Source organism: Rana temporaria, chromosome 7 (genome assembly GCF_905171775.1).
Source record: "Rana temporaria chromosome 7, aRanTem1.1, whole genome shotgun sequence".
In the NCBI taxonomy this organism is placed as follows: domain Eukaryota; kingdom Metazoa; phylum Chordata; class Amphibia; order Anura; family Ranidae; genus Rana; species Rana temporaria.
Window position 1 is genome coordinate 170,216,550 of NC_053495.1, and position 16,335 is coordinate 170,232,884.

At 44.4% G+C, this 16,335-nt stretch overlaps 1 protein-coding gene across 5 annotated transcripts in view; it reads left to right on the forward strand.

Annotated features, from left to right (window-relative positions):
- Positions 1-8,448: 8,448 nt before the first annotated feature.
- The window catches only part of YIPF1 (Yip1 domain family member 1), a 40,424-nt gene continuing 32,537 nt past the window's right edge, over positions 8,449-16,335 (forward strand). Inside the window, exons 1-3 of one of the 5 annotated variants that reach the window (XM_040360445.1) lie at positions 8,452-8,554; positions 9,628-9,705; positions 10,035-10,197. The gene's annotated coding sequence lies outside the window, so the exon portion shown is untranslated. Of the gene's footprint in view, positions 8,555-9,627; positions 9,706-10,034; positions 10,198-16,335 lie in introns of all 5 variants that reach the window. The other 4 variants (XM_040360447.1, XM_040360444.1, XM_040360446.1 and 1 more) reach the window with 4 other exon arrangements.

Here is a 16,335-nt window from a genome sequence, read left to right on the forward strand (position 1 = left end):
ATAAATTTGTATTTGTTATGTTCACTAACAGCCAAATTTGAAAGGAAATTCCAATACCTACAATTTAATAGTTATTAATAGTTCTTATTTCAGATTTTTGGGTTTTCGGATTTTCATTCTTTAAAGTTTTCAGATTTTCATTTTTATTTATGGATTTTCACATTTTCAAATGTCCGAATTTTTGAAATTTTGAATTTAGAAATTTTAAATTTTTGGACATTCGGAAATTCGAATTTTCTGAAAATCTGACAATTCGAAAATTGATAGCAAATAAATGGACGAGAACTGGACAGCCGCACTCCAAAATCACTTAAAAAAGTTGTCTTTTTATTTTTCAACTGCACAAACAGTCACTGCAAACCAACAAGATACAGCACTGACTGTAAGTGCGAAACGCGTCGGCCATACTGTATCTTGTTGGTTTGCAGTGACTGTTTGTGCAGTTGAAAAATAAAAAGACAACTTTTTTAAGTGATTTTGGAGTGCGGCTGTCCAGTTCTCGTCCATTTATTTGCTATCATTAGCATTGCCAGCACCTTGGTGGTTCAACAACCCTTGATTGCTCACGGGGCTCACCTGGAGCGGTGAGATATCTGTCTGTTTAATTCGAAAATTGAAATTTTTTCAAAATTCTTTAATAAAATAATTTGGAACTAAACGAATTGCACATGTCTAGTATCCTATGCTGACCCTAGGATAGGCCAGGAAAGGAAAATTACGGTAAATATTTGATAACAATTTACCACTTTCCTAGCCCTATCTCACATCCGCACACAATGGGATATAACTAGATGAATAAATGGGTGGGAGAGAACACATGAAAAGAAACATTGCCAAAGAATGGCTACCAAAGAAAAAAATATATTATATGTCTCATCCCAAACTTTGCAGAACTTGCTGACTGCACACTTTATGCTTGTAAATTCCAATAAAGGGCTAGCTGTCTCACATATATCTTCCACTGAAATCCTAACATAACTGCCCTAAAAGGCTGCCACCCCTCAGGTTGAAGGAGCTTGCACCTGTTTCTGAGCAGAAAGGACTACTTCCTGCATACCAATCTAATCACCCTGGTAAACCAATAGAAAATGACTCCAGATCCTGATGGCAAAATTAAAAGCATGTCCACTTTTCTCACGTCTTTTGACCTTTGCATGTACACTTTTGTCCATGTGTAAGGAACTGAAGTCTTCCTGCTGTGTACTCGGTGACTCCATGTGAATGCTTGGAGGGACTACCCCTAGTTTTCCTGGAAATTGGATACCACTTTAGAAACAAACTTTGAAAATAGACGTAGTATCACTATTTCTGGTAAAAAGACACAAAAGGGATCTTTGCCTGAAAGTGCTGCAATCTCCAACATCCTTCTGTCTGAAGCAACTGCTGTCAGAGGAACTAGTTTTACCACTAGGAACCACAATGGAAATTAAGCTATTGGAGCAAAGGATGCCTGCACTAGTGCTTTCAGAACCAAGCCTTAGGCCTAGTACACACGAGAGGATTTATCCGCAGATACGGTCCAACGGACCGTTTCCGCGGATAAATCCTCTCGAGGATTTCCGCGGATTTGGATCCGATGGAGTGTACTCACCATAGGATCGAAATCCGCGCCGAAATCCCATCGCGATGACGTGTCGTGCCGTCGCCGCGATGATGACGCGGCGACGTGCGCGACGCTGTCATATAAGGAATTCCACGCATGCGTCGGATCATTACGACGCATGCGGGGGATCCATTTGGACGGATTGATCCGGTGAGTCTGTACAGACCAGCGGATCAATCCGTTGGGATGGATTCAAGCGGATAGATTTTAAAGCATGTCTTCAAATTTTTATCCGCTTGAAATCCATCCCAGGGGATAAAAATCCGCGGAAACAGATCCGCTGGATTGTACACACCAGGGGATCTATCCGCTGGAGCCGGTCCGCGGATCAATTCCAGCGGATGGATCCTCTCGTGTGTACGGGGCCTAAGTCCCATGAAGGGAACAAGGATTTCCTTGGTTGTAGTATACGGATTACTGCCTGCATGAAGTATTTGTTCAATGGCTCTTCTACCCATCCTCAGCCTGAAAAAGAGGATAAAGGTAGAGACCTGTACTTTAATGGAGTTGTTTGCCAGACCAACCTCAAGAGATGATTGTACAAAAATGTAAAAATGTCTAGGATATTGGCTAGAGCTGGGGACACAGGAGAGAAAATTTTGTTGAGCAAACAGTACAAACTTCCTTCATATCCTCTCATATGTAGTGTTCATGGTCTTGTGGTCTTCACCAAGGTCTGAACCACATCGAATGAGAATCCCTGCACCTCTAGTCTGGCTGATTCAATAGACAGGCTATTAAAAGAGTCTCACTGGATTGGGGTGCTGCCATTGACGTTGGCATAAAAGATCTTGTTTGACTGGAAACGGGATTGGTGTTGCTGATGACATCTGGGGGAGCAATGAAGGCCTCCTTGGCAGGTGGAAAGCACCTGTATGGCAAAAACAAAATATTCAGAAGACACTGGAGGAAGACAGACACCAACAGAAAAAAAAATATGGCTCTGTGAATCCATCTTCTATCACTTCTCCTTTGTACCTTGTTGCAAATACCGGAAAAGCTACGTCTTCAGTGGTGTCTCTATAAGAATTACCTCTGGAATGTCCCATAGAGCCAATACTAGTTGAGGTCCTGTTGGAAAATAATTTGTCTAACTGATTCAATAGTGGATCCTGCTTTCCCAGTAAGTAGACTGCCATTAACTGTCTGTAAGCGGCTCCCTGCCCACCAAAAATGTATGTTGCAAAATATACCAGGAAGAGACACTTGATGCCCCCTTGGTGGGCAATGTATGCTCCTGCTGTCTTGTTGTCAATCATTAACTTTGCTTGGGCCCTTTGGAGGAAGATCCTGTAATTCCTTGTACACACAAGCGGAATTTCCGATGGAAAAAGTCAGACGGAAGATTTTCATCGGATATTCCATCCGTGTGTATGCCCCATCAGACTTTTTCCGTCAGAAATTCCGATGGAATTAGATAGAGAACATGTTCTCAATTTTTCCAATGAAAACAATTTATAGCAGAATTTTCCGTTCGTCTGGATGCAATTCCGACAGACTAAAAACCACGCATGCTCAGAATCAAGTCGATGCATGCTCAGAAGCATTTAACTTAATTTTTCTTGGCTCGTCGTATTGTTGTACATCACCGCGTTCTTGACGGTTGGAATTTGGTGTGACGGTGTGCATGCAAGACAGCTTGAGTGGAATTCCGTCGGAAAAAACGTCCGAGTTTATTCCGGCGGGAAAACCGGTCGTGTGTACAGGGCAAAAGGCTTGCAATGCTAAAAAAAAACTGCCTTCCATTTAAGACAGTCAGCGCATCTGCATTCCACCAGGCTCCAATGGCTTTGCACTTGTCTTCTCAGGCTGGAGACAGACTGGCATCCGACGTCAGGATTATTCCATCTCCTGGGCTGAGAGGCACGCCACAAAAGGGGCACACTGGTATGTCCAAAACCCTCTGGCCTAAGGCAACACTGGAATGGACGCTGTAAAATGTCCCAACAGGGACAATACAATTCCTTAGCTGACATAAATGCTGTCTCCGTGACTCTTCGTACGCAGATTTTCATTTTGAAAATTTTGCCGCCACACATAGCGTTTTGCTTTTAGGCCAAAAAGTTAAATTTTGGTCTCATCTGACCTGAGCACCTTCTTCCACATGTTTGTTATGTCCCCCACATGGCTTCTCGCAAACTGCAAATGGAACTTCTTATGGCTTTCTATCAACAATTGCTTTCTTCTTGCCGCTCTTTCATAAAGGCCAGAGTGCAGACTAATAGTTGTCCTGTGGACAGATTCTCCCACCTGAGCTGTGGATCTCTGCAGCTCCTCCAGAGTTACCATGGGCCTCTTGGCTGCTTCTCTGAATAATGTTCTCCTTGCCTGGCCTGTCAGTTTAGGTGGACGACCATGTCTTGGTAAGTTTGCAGTTGTGACATACTCTTTCCATTTTCGGATAATGGATTGAACAGTGCTTCGTGAGACGCTCAAAGCGTGGTATTTTTTTTTTATAACCTAACCCTGCTTTAAACTTCTCCACAACTTTTTCCCTGACCTCTCTGGTGTGTTGCTTGGCCTTCATGATGCTGTTTGTTCAGTAAGGTTCTCTAACAAACCTATGAGGGCTTCACAGAACAGACAAATTTATACTGAGATTAAATTACACAAAGGTGGACTTTACTTACTAATTAGGTGACTTCTGAAGGCAATTGGTTCCACTAGATTTTTTTTAACAACAATGTTGGTCTTTATTGAAAAACACGGTATGATACATTCAAATTTCTGAAGTTGGCAGAGCAGTTGCATAAAAGAAATTAACATACATGCAATGAGCATAAAAAAACGTAACAGACTTCCACAGGAAAGGAACTTCCACCAGTTATGGGACCATTGGAAGTGGGGGATGAGGAAAGGGTGGGGGGGGGAGTGGGAGGGTGGGGGAGAAGGCTCCTCCGCAACATACTAAATCTGATATAATTGCAGGGAACAGACATCCATTAACAAGTGACTCAAGTGGGGTCGGTCCATGGCTGCCAAATCCGCTCATACTTCTGGGGACACCCTCTACTCCGTAGTTCAGCTTATACAAAGGCAGTGCTGCATTGACCAAGGTTTCCCACGCCTTCACTGTAGGGGCTAAGTGGGAGGCCCACTTTAACATCTCTTTTTTGGCATAGAAGAGTAAAAACGAAATCAGCAACTTAGTGTACCTATATGCAGCGTAATTCCACCGTCAAAGGGATTTCCACCTGAAGGCGAACATTAATATACTCCCCTACAGCAGACTAATATCGTGTCAACTTAGGGCAGGTCCAGAACATGTGGAAGTAAGTGCTATCAGGAGATTTAAATTGTGGGCAATTCTGTGAAAGCAGTGGATAGATCCTATGCAGTCTCAGAGGCGTATAGTAGACCCTGTGCAAGAATTTGGTTTGTATCAATTTATCCCTAAAGGTTTCCCTATCTAGGTTTGGAATGTCTGCTTTTTTCTTTACACCTGTAAGGGAAAAGGCATAATGAGCTAGTATGCACCGCATATTAGCTCATTATGAAATACTTACCTTAGAACGAGGCGTCGGTGTCCCTCCCGTGCACGTCGAGGTAGCTGACATTTCGCCTCGGCGTGTCTTCCGGGTATCGCGCGGGAGACTTCTTTCCGGCAAGGTCCAGCGGCTGCCGGGCCTTAAGCCGAAAATCCCCTGTGCGCATGCGTCGCTGCATTCAGCGGCTCATTGCGAGGGGAATATTTCCTAAACCATAAAGGTTTAGTCCAATTAATGCGGATACCTTAAAACCTCCCAAACGCGCTGAAGGCCTCAAGGGCAGCATTCAACAAGGAATCAGCATCATACAGGTATAATAGGGTAGCAGGTGGAGCTTTCGTAGATAGTTAAGCACCATTGAGCGTTTGATGGTCGAATTAAGCTCCCTTACATTCCATGACACTATCAAGCACTTAGCCATGAGGTAAGTACACTGATAAGATAAAGAGGCCATGACAGCAGCAGTGTCCTGAACCATCGCACCGGAGGAGGGCAGCCCGCTCCCTCGAGCCCAATGGAAACAAACAGTGCACTATACGCAGGCTCAATGTCATACTAAGATAATTGCCATGTATTGGTGAGCATACTGAATAACAGACCAATATAACCACAAGAACAGTAGGTAAAAACAACAATGGTTAGCAACTGCCAAACCTCCCTACTCCATGCATCTCGGAACATTGAGAGGCACTTAAGTCCCAAAAAAACATAGTCCAAGGACTAGAAACTCAGTGTAACCAGGCTGGGACATATCTAAGCCACCAACAATCGTGGGAAACAGTTGTATATAGTACAGTAAAAAGTTCATCCCAGAGCCATCAGAGTGATGTATACTGTAGAATAAAGCTATTTACAGTTGACTGAGTGGGGGCACACAATTCAGAGTCTGTTGTGAGGGTCAGGCAGCAAAAAAGAAAAGAAAAAAAGAAAAAGCATAGAGAGGACAAAACAAAGGTTAATAACTTGCAGGCAGCAGTGATGGGTCAGTTGCAGTTGGAGCATTGTGAGGAACCGGGGTACCAGCAGCAAAGGCGGAGGGCGGCATTTTGGCCACCCTGCATAGCCCCTCACATCAGCAACAGTGCATGAGAGTCGGGGGGGGCCGGGACACAATTCTCAAGGGGCAAAGTCATGCTTACCAGGTTCCATCGACAAGAAATGATCACAGCAACCTCCCAATGGTATGCAATAGGCTGCCTGGCGACTACATTCTTATGGAGGAAGCGATTCCAGCCACGCAGAGGCATCTTTAGGATTAGTGAAGAAGTAAACAGTCTCTCGGTCCAACACCCGTAGCTTTGCCGGGAACAAGATACTATACTTGATTCCTTTAATGCGTAGGACCGGCGCTGCGGGGTGGAGCACCCTCGGATCCAGGCCTAGGTGGAACACTGTGGGCCCTTTCAACTGCGAAGTACGGAGAGAGTTGAGCCACCAGCAATAGGGAGTGCAGAAGAGCTTCTGTAAATATTCGGCATCCTCCGCTCTATACTCTAAGGGGCAGATTCACGTAGATCTGCGGCGGCGTAACGTATCGCATTTACGCTACGCCGCATCAAGTTTTACGGGCAAGTGCTTGATTCACAAAGCACTTGCCTGTAAAGTTGCGGCGGCTCAGCAAGGACGTCATTGGTTTCAACGTGAATGTAAATGGCGTCCAGCCCCATTCACGGACGACTTACGCAAACGACGTAAAATTTTCAAATTGCGACGCGGGAACGACGGCCATACTTAACATTGTATACGCCACCTAGGGGGCATGTTTATCTTTACGCCGCGTATCTCTTACGGAAACGGCGTAAATTTACTGCGACGGGCAAGCGTACGTTCGTGAATCGGCGTAACGACTCATTTGCATATTCTACGACGACCGCAATGGAAGCGCCACCTAGCGGCCAGCGTAAATATTGCACCCTAAGATACGGCGGCGCAGGCCGTCGTATCTTAGGCATGTTTAAGTGTATCTCAGTTTGAGAATACACTTAAACATACAACGGCTTAGATTCGGAGTTACGTCAACTGATACGCCGGCGTAACTCTGTGTGAATCTGGCCCTAAGGTTCTACCCCTTCATTTGCAGGGCCAGATAGAGGCAGCATGGTCAGTCACCGTGTCCTCCACCTCTTCCATTCAGCTTTAGCAACCCTGGAGCGGATATTGACCCACATTCAGCTGGACCTCCTCAATCTTATATGTTAAGGCAGTTTGGCACGAGTTGATAGCTGCCATGACCTCTGGTATGCCAGGAGGTGCTGGAGCGGAGCCCTCCTCTTGGTCCGTCTGCGACGCCATATTGCAAAAGCGCATGAGACCGGTGTGGCCTCCACCAAGTCATACGGGGGGAATCTCAGCCGCTTACCCCTCTTCTGACTCCCAAAGGATTTGGAAGGCATCCACAGGGTCTCTCCGATCCACTCAGTCACTAGGTGCGTATAAATAGATTGGATCACACTCTAGGAGAGCTCTGAGAACATGTCTGCTCAGTCCGCCATCCCGGGCCACGCCCCCGGTTCCACTAGACTTTAGTTAAGGGTATCAGAGTAGTTGCACTGATAGGCAGCACTGATGAGGAGGCACTGATAGGCTACACTGATGAGGGCGACTGATGGGCACTGATAGGCAGCATTGATAAGGCAGCACTGGTGGGCACTGATGAGGAGGCACTAATAGGCAGTACTGATGAGCAGCACTGATGAGGAGGCACTAATAGGCAGTACTGATGAGCAGCACTGATGAGGAGGCACTAATAGGCAGTACTGATGAGCAGCACTGATGAGGGGGCAATGATAGGCAGCACTGGTGAGGAGGCACCGATTGGCAGCACTGGCGGGCACAGATTTTAAGCACTGGTGGGACTGCACTGATAATCAGTGTCCTGGTTATCAGTGGAGATGTCCCTTTTAGAGAAGCTGGTTATTGTCTTTCTTCTTCTCTCCTGTCCCCATTCATCTCAATGGGCCACTGTAGCAGGTTGAGGTAGGTATCACGCAGGCTCTGTACAGTCGTGTTCATGAAGCTGAACAGCCGGGGAATTATTTGTAAACTGAGAAGTCAGCAATGGCGGCTTCCATGTTCCTCTCAGAAATGGTTTCTGATTTATACAGCAAAGTAGAATGTTTTGTTGGGTCTGTTACATAAACCAGAGACAGAGACTCACAGCCTAGATATGACCCGTCACCCTCAGCTTGATACACCTTGCAGTGCCTGTGATATAACTATATAACTGTACTTGTATTATCTCAGTCACAGCGTGATCTACACACTGAGCACGCTCTGCTCCTCCCTCACTGGCCAGAACACTCAGTCACGTGACGCAGATCCGGCTTCTTTCAGGATACACACAGGACCTCCCCGGAGGCGTGGTCTCAGGACCCCGGCGCCTCCATTGGTCGCAGATTGTCACGTGAGTTCTGCTTCGACTTCCGGCAACAACTGGAGCTTGAATGGTGACGTGATCCGAGCTGTAAGTAAATGTATGCTCCCTCCAACCCAACCCAGGCCTGGCACAGAGCCCCCCGCCTTCTCCCGGGTGTACAGGGCACATGGTGGGAGAGCGCCTCTGTTCGGCTGCTGCTACCACCTTCCAGTATATTGTATACAGCGACTCAGTGACAGCGCTGATTCATTGTACAGACATGCTCAGGAGCTGTGTGCATAATAATAGAATATGAAAGGTACTGGTAGTCCTGGGTCCTTGCATTAAAGTGTTACTAAACCCACAATCAGTCTGTATATATCCAGGAAAGCACGCTTGTTATACTCACTGTGGAACCTAAGGGGTTAATCCTCCATTGTGTAAAAAGTCTGTTTGATCCTGTCTTCCCTGATCCTCCCCTGCTTCCACGGTCCCCAATTCATCTCCTGGTAGAACAGAGGTGAGGGGACAAGCTGCCCATGCTTAGTTTTCCAGGGGGGGGGGGGGTGCATGTGATGATGAGCACACGGCCAATCAGCACTGTCCAGACAGAGAGTCAGGGGTCCTGCAGCCTCATAGGACAGTCAAAGGAGAAATAAAACTCCTCCTACAAGCTTTATCAAAACACTGATAGAAGTCGAAAGACTGCAATATACTGCAGATGAGAAAAGGTATTTGGCAGTTTTTATATTTACTAAAACCATTGCATTTCCGTGTTCTGTGTACTGTGGGAGACCAGATATAGTGAATGCAGAGTTGTATATGGCGTGTGTGTGTGTGTGTGTGTGTGTGTGTGTGTATGTATGTATGTATATGTGTATATATATATATATATATATATATATATATATATATATATATATATATATATATATATATATATACATACTATAACAGTTCAAGATTGTATATAGTAATGGAGGGTTATAACCCCTGTCAGTTTATTTGCTATCAAAGGCTCTCTGAAAAGTGGTCTGAGTGCCGATTGCTCTTCAGAGGGCACCACACTCCACCACGAGTATGAAAAAGCCCCGACAAATGTATGTATTTTCATGGTGTTCAGTGGGCACTGGTGATGAATACAAAAAACAAGTCAGCCACTGATGATGCTCTTTTTTTAGAAACAGGTGACTGGAGGTGCAGAGCCCAGATGAGAAGTACTTGTAAAAAAGGGTCAAGCGAATAAAGTGTTCCTATTGGTGAGTCTATTGGCTTTCCAGTTTAGTAAGCATAAGGGGGGGGGGGGGGGCTCTGCTTTTAGTCCTGTTTTATTTGCCACCACAAAATTTAAATTTCTTCATGTGATGATGAACATCTTTGTAATAGGGAACCTGGACATTAGTTAAAACCTGATGGGAGGTCTAACCCTTCCTAGGGGGCCTAACCCCTTAGAGATGTTTTATATAAGTACCTGGGGTGCTCTCAGAGAGCATTCTCTGGGGGTCGGCATTGGAAGCATTATAAAGTAAGTCTGCACTGACTGCATATGGAAGCTGCTCTCTGCTAACTCTCCTTTTGAAAATTCCAGTTACTTAGGTATTGATCTGAAGAACTCAATACTTGGACCTGAAAGAAGCATCTATATAGAAGTTCTGATGTCCCTCTGACTTCACTAGCTGCATGCGGTTCCAGAGTCAGTGACCGACACAGTATTGAGGGAGAGGGGGGACAGCCAGGCAAGTAGCATTTAAGTAAGTTTTTAAATTACTGTCTTTATGTATTCTTTATACAATCCCTACAGCCATTCTGTTTTGTAAATCAGATCATAAACATTAGGGTTGTCCCGATACCAAGCATTTGTGCAAGTACTTGTACTTGCACAAATGCTCCCAATGCCTAATCCGATACCTGCAACTGGAAGTGGGTGCCAGAATGGAGATGGGTCGGGCAGCAATAGAACTACAGTTAAGCTGGCTGGGGCAGGGATGCAGGGCACTGCCGCATATTCTGTCCAAACCGGTGACCGGAGCCGTCACATTTGGTAAAGGAAGTGACGTTCCTTGTCTCCGTTGGAGGGTAAACATCACGAAGCCCATCGTGGTACACCTTACACTCGGCTGTAAGCCAGCAGCAGACCTCTTGTTACGTATAGCCCATATATAAAAAAATTATGTGTTGCAAGGCACTATGAGTAATTGGCTTCCATCCCAAATTTGGACAGAAAAATAGAGCTTGGTCAGGGGGGACTTTAAATGAGGCCAATCACTATGTAGAGTAAGCATGCAGGATATAAAACACAGTATTGCGTATATGGGTTCCGACACAAGATGAGGTAGTTTGTTAGGGACTTTAAATGAGAGATGTATACCAAAAAGCATTTTAATAAGATCATGTACAGCATACTGAATGACAAAAAAATGCATACACAAAATCGCATAAACGCAGAGCATGCTAAAAACCACATACATATTGATGCCATGGTGCTTGGTATATCATTGAGCAAAGACAAGTCCTGCACAACATGAACCACTGAAGGGGCTAGATGGTATTGAAAAATATTGGAGTAAAACAATATAAAAGACATAAAATCATCTGTATGGACATCATGCATCTATGTAGGCCCAATGCGTTTCGTTGGGGTATATCAGCTCTTCATGGTGCCTTTGACCATATAATTTTTTCTATATGGGCTATATGTAACAAGATGTCTGATGCTGGCTTACTGCAGCTGAGTGTAAGGTGTACCAAGATGGGCGTTGTGATGCAATTGACCTCACCATTGCATTCGCCCCTGAAGAGTTGGTATACCCCATCGAAACGCATAGGTCCTACATAGATGTATGATGTCCATACAGAGGATTTTATGTCTTTTATATTGTCTTACTCCAAGATTTTCCAATACCATCTAGCCCCTTCAGTGGTTCATGCTGTGCAGGACTTGTCTTTACTCCACGATATGCCAAGCACCATGGCGTCAATATGTATATGTGGTTTTTAGCATGCTCTGCGTTTATACGATTTTGTGTATGCATTTTTTTTTTTGTCATTCAGTATGCTGTACATGATCTTATTAAAATGCTCTTTGCTAAGACAGCTTTTTGGTATACATCTCATTCCCTAACAAACTGCCCCCCTCTTTTGTCGGAACCTATTTAAGCCATAATGTGTTTTATATCCCACATGCTTACTCTACATAGTGATTGGCCTCATTTAAAGTCTCCCTGACCAAACTCTCTTTTTTTGGACATATAGTTTGGGCTGGGTATAACAAGATGTCCGCTGCTGGCTTACTGCAGCTGAGTGTAAAGTGTACCAAGATGGGCGTCGCAACATAATTACTAGATGATAAATGTTAAATGACATGAATGAGGAGAGGCAAGGAAGGATTTTGCAATGCTATATGCCATATAGCATTGAATAATCCTTCCTTTCCTCTCATCATTCATGTAATTTATTATGCAATTGCCAATCAGTGCTGCATTTCAGTGCCATCTATCAGTGCCAGACATCACTGCCAGCCACCTATCGGTGCCATCTATCAGTGCCCATAAGTAACACCTAGCAGTGCCCATCAGTCAGTGCCAGCCATCACTGCCAGTCACTTACCAGTGCCACCTATCAGTGCGCATGAGTCAAATTGTCACATGACACACAAAAAAAAAAAAAGTATCGCTAATTGGTATCGGCGAGTACTTGGAAAAAAAGTATCGGTACTTGTACTCAGTCTTAAAAAAGTGGTATTGGGACAACCCTAATAAAAATGTTTTCTTTCACAGCTCAATTCCAGGAAAAGTACAAATCCTCCCTTACTATGGGGCTGCCCCTGCACTGCACGTTTTAAATGCTTGCTTAGGTCTAGGGAATGGTAAAGCAGTTTCACCTACCTGATTCTACAGTCCTGCAGCAGCTGCTGCTGCTCTCCTACGCTCCAATGGTAGACTGCTTTTCAGCATCCATAATGTCAGAGGAACTGCGACCACCAGAGCAAAGGAAAGAAGGGGTTACAGGGACTGTTCTAGAAGCATGGAGGAGCAGGGGATGGGGTAAGTAAAACTGCTTTTGCTATCCTTTAGACCTAAACCTTGTCCTGTTTCCCCTGTTACACTCAGTGGTTTCTTCCTCTGACAACCAAACACTACAGTGTCCTCCATTGGTTAATTTTACTGAGTGCAGTGCAAGGTAATCTCAATAGGACATTCCTACTCTGTGCTCGGCAAAACAGGAAAGTGCATGTGCAGACTGTGAGGCCGCTACTTTTACAGTGGTTGTAAACCTCACACATCAAGTATGAACAAAGCATATTCCTCTACAGTGTGTACTTGTCTCAGTTAAAAGCACTAAGTGCGGGAGTGGGCGTTCCTATTCAGAGACTAAGTGATTGATGTGATGATAAAAGCTTCCCCCCGGCGCATAATGCACGTCACCAGTTTCCGAAAGAAGCCGAACTGCAAGTCGGCGCTATACGGCGCCTGCGCACCGACGTTTGGCTTCTTTCGGACACTGGTGACGTGCATTCTGCGCCGGGGGGAAGCTTTTGTCATCACGTCAATCACTTAGTCTCTGAATAGGAACGCCCACTCCCGTGGGAGCCACTACCCGGAAGCCGGGGGGAAAATAGCTATACAACTGTATGTACAGCGAAAAAAAAAAGCTGGATGGAATGGTATATACATGTTTTTTAGGGTGAACCTCTGCTTTAAACTGCACAGGGGGTTTTTCACTGTCAGAGCAATAAGGATGTAGAACTCTCCTCCACAATTTTTTAAAATGCTCTTGGATGTTCATCTTAACCACTTAAGCCCCGGACCAATATGCAGCCTAAAGACCCAAGGTGTTTTTACAGTTCGGGACTGCGTCGCTTTAACAGACAATTGCGCGGTCGTGCGACGTGGATCCCAAACAAAATTGGCGTCCTTTTTTCCCCACAAATAGAGCTTTCTTTTGGTGGTATTTGATCACATCTGCGGTTTTTAGTTTTTGCGCTATAAACAAAAATAGAGCGACAATTTTGAAAAAAAAGCAATATTTTTTACTTTTTGCTGTAATAAATATCCCCCAAAAACATATATAAAAACATTTTTTTTCCTCAGTTTAGGCCGATACGTATTCTTCTACCTATTTTTAGTAAAAAAAATCGCAATAAGCGTTTATCGATTGGTTTGCGCAAAATTTATAGTGATTACAAAATAGGGGATAGTTTTATTGCATTTTTATTATTTTTTTTTTTTTTACTACTAATGGCGGTGATCAGCAATTTTTTTCGTGACTGCGACATTATGGCGGACACTTCGGACAATTTTGACACATTTTTGGGACCATTGTCATTTTCACAGCAAAAAATGCATTTAAATTGCATTCTTTATTGTGAAAATGACAGTTGCAGTTTGGGAGTTAACCACAGGTGGCGCTGTAGGAGTTAGGGTGCACCTAGTATGTGTTTACAACTGTTTGGGGGTGTGGCTGTAGGAATGACGTCATCGATCGTGTCTTCCCTATAAAGGGAATGACGCGATCGATGCGCCGCCATAGTGAAGGACGGGGAAGCCGTGTTTACACACGGCTCTCCCCGTTCTTCAGCTCCGGGGAGCGATCGCGACGGAGCGGCTATAAACAAATAGCCGCGCCGTGGTCCCGGATCGCTCCCCGAGCGGACCCGACCTCCGCATGTAGCGGGGGGGGGTCCCGATCGGACCCCCCACCCGCTAATAGGCGAGGACGTACGTGTACGCCCATGTGCCTGTACGTGCCATATTGTGGACGTATATGTACATGCGGGGGTCGGGAACTGGTTAAAGAATTAAACATATAGGGATATGGGAAATAATTATAGACACTGACACACTTATATCTACACAGGTTGAACTGGATGGACTATTATCTCTATTCAACCTTGCTTCTATGTAACATCCTTACAGGATGTCTCCAACTTACAAGCCAACCTAAATGCACTGTTTAATTGGGCGACTATGTAGCAAATTAGGTTAATTGTTGATCAATGTAAAGTTGGGCTAAGAATATACATGCATCATACATACTAGGGGGAGTACAACTGGGGGGATCTGTAGTGGAGAAGGATCTGGGGGTTTTAGTTGATCATAAGCTCAATAATGGCATGCAATGCCAAGCTGCAGTTTCCAAAGCGAGCAAAGTCCTTTCTTGTATTAAGAGAGGTATGGACTCCAGAGAGAGATATCATTTTGCCCGGAAAATCCGATTGCCTCTCGGGGGATCAGGAAGGAATTTTTTTCCCTGCTGTAGCAAAATGGATCATGCTCTGCTGGGGTTTTTTGCCTTCCTCTGGATCAACCCTGGGTGAAGGATTGTGATTATGGGATTGTATGGTAGTGTGGTGTGTGTGTGTAGATTAACTTTTTTTTTTTTTTATTCAACCGAACTATGTAACTATATCGTTCCTTGTAAGTCTGATCGGTTTTCTGAACCAACGACATGCCCAGAGGCAAACTCCAAGGCACAGGAATGTCCCTGGCAAGTCTACACCTGGCATGCTTTGGTGTATTTCTACTTTTGCAGCCAAACCTGAGATAATATCGTCTTTAACCCCTTAGCACCGACCGTGCACACATAATCGGCCTTGGCTTTAAGGGTTTATACTGGGATAATGCCTGCAGCTGCATAAATCACCCGGTACCATTTTTTAGTGCGGGCAGTTGGCTCTTCAGGGATAGCAACCGATGTGGCTAAAAGCCGCTTGGCTGTTATCCGAAGGAGCGGGAGGGGTCGCCCCCCTTCCGCCACCCTTCCTAGGCCTCCCGTCCCACCGGGAGACCCAATCCTTGATCCGGCACTTCCGCCAGAAACGGCTTCCTTCCAGTGTCCTTTGTTTAAACACGGAAGCAATGTCACTTCCGGTTTACTCGTCTGCCAAAGGCGCTGTTTTTTTTATTTTTTTACAATATTCAGAATCGCAGTTTTTGGTGATCTGAATACTTTGATGTGCAAAGAAGGCATTTGGGGTCTTTTAGACCCCCCATTCTTCCATATAGAGCACCACCTATTACTGTCACAAGGGATGTTTACATTCTTTGTGACAGCAATAAAAGTGATCACATTTTTCTTTTTTTTAAAGTGACAATGTAAAAAATAAAAAAAAAAGGAGGGTGAAAAAAAAGGAATATTTTAAAGCGCCCGTCCCCGCGATTTGGCGCAGCAAAGAAAACGCACACGTAAGTCGCATCTTCATATGTAAACAGTGTTCAACTCACACATGTGAGGTATCGCCTCACATTTAAATCCCCGCCTATGGAGATTTTTAAGTACCGTAGATTGTTGCCATTCCATGAGTGTGCGCAGTTTCAAAGCATGACATGTTAGGTATCTATTTACTCAGTGTAACATCAGCTTTCACATTATACAAAAAAATTGGGCTAACTTTACTGTTTAGTTTTTTTTAATTCATGTGTTTTTTTTTCCCCTAAAAAATTGCGTTTGAAAGACTGCTGCGCAAATACAGTGTGACATAAAATATTACAACGATCGCCATTTTATTCTCTAGATTCTCTACTAAACATATATAATAATGTGTTTTGGGTGTTCTAAGTGTAAGCAACAAATGTCAGAAATAGGCATAGGCATGAAAAGGATATTATTTGTATACTGTATGTTCTCATCACATACAGTTCCTTGAAAAAGTATGAATATCCCTTGAAAGTTTCCACATTTTGTCATGTTACAACCAAAAATGTAAATGTATTTTATGAGATCGACCATCACAAAGTGGCACATAATTGTGAAGTGGAAGGGGATTGATAAATGGTTTTCAATTTTTTTTACAAATATCTGAAAAGTGTGGCTTGCATTTGAAGTCGGTCCCCTTTACAGCGATACCCCTAACTAAAATCTAGTGGAACCAATTGCCTTCAGGAGTCACC